The sequence below is a fragment of the Mandrillus leucophaeus genome, unplaced genomic scaffold (assembly GCF_000951045.1).
Source record: "Mandrillus leucophaeus isolate KB7577 unplaced genomic scaffold, Mleu.le_1.0 Scaffold532, whole genome shotgun sequence".
Classification (NCBI taxonomy): Eukaryota; Metazoa; Chordata; class Mammalia; order Primates; family Cercopithecidae; genus Mandrillus; species Mandrillus leucophaeus.
Window position 1 is genome coordinate 868,735 of NW_012105720.1, and position 682 is coordinate 869,416.

A 682-nucleotide genomic window follows, 5' to 3' on the forward strand; every position below is an offset into this window, starting at 1 on the left:
GATGCTAGGAAGAAACTGCATCAACTAACAAGCAGAATAACCAGCTAATATCACAATGACAGGATCAAGTTCACACATAACAATATTAACCTTAAATGTAAATGGACTAAATAGTCCAAATAAAAGACACAGACTGGCAAATTGGATAAAGAGTCAAGACCCATCAGTTTGCTGTATTCAGGAGACCCATCTCACTTGCAGAGACACACATAGGCTCAAAATAAAGGGATGGAGGAAGATCTACCAAGCAAATGGAGAACGAAAAAAAGCAGGGGTTGCAATCCTAGTCTCTGATAAAACGGACTTTAAACCAACAAAGATCAAAAGAGACAAAGGCCATTACATAATGGTAAAGGGATCAATTAAACAGGAAGAGCTAACTGTCCTAAATACATATGCGCCCAATACAGGAGCACCCAGATTCATAAAGCAAGTCCTTACAGATTTACAAAGAGACTTAGACTCCCATACAATAATAATGGGAGACTTTAACACCCCACTGTTAACATTAGACAGATCAACGAGGCAGAAAGTTAACAAGGATATCCAGGAATTGAACTCAACTCTGCACCAAGGGGACCTCATACACATCTACAGAACTCTCCACCCCAAATCAACAGAATATACATTCTTCTCAGCACCATATCACACTTATTCCAAAATTGAGCACATAGTTGGAGGT

At 39.1% G+C, this 682-nt stretch overlaps 1 protein-coding gene across 2 annotated transcripts in view; it reads right to left on the reverse strand.

Annotated features, from left to right (window-relative positions):
- The window catches only part of DNAH7 (dynein, axonemal, heavy chain 7), a 384,437-nt gene that overhangs the window by 173,779 nt on the left and 209,976 nt on the right, over window positions 1-682 (reverse strand). The window lies entirely within an intron of this gene.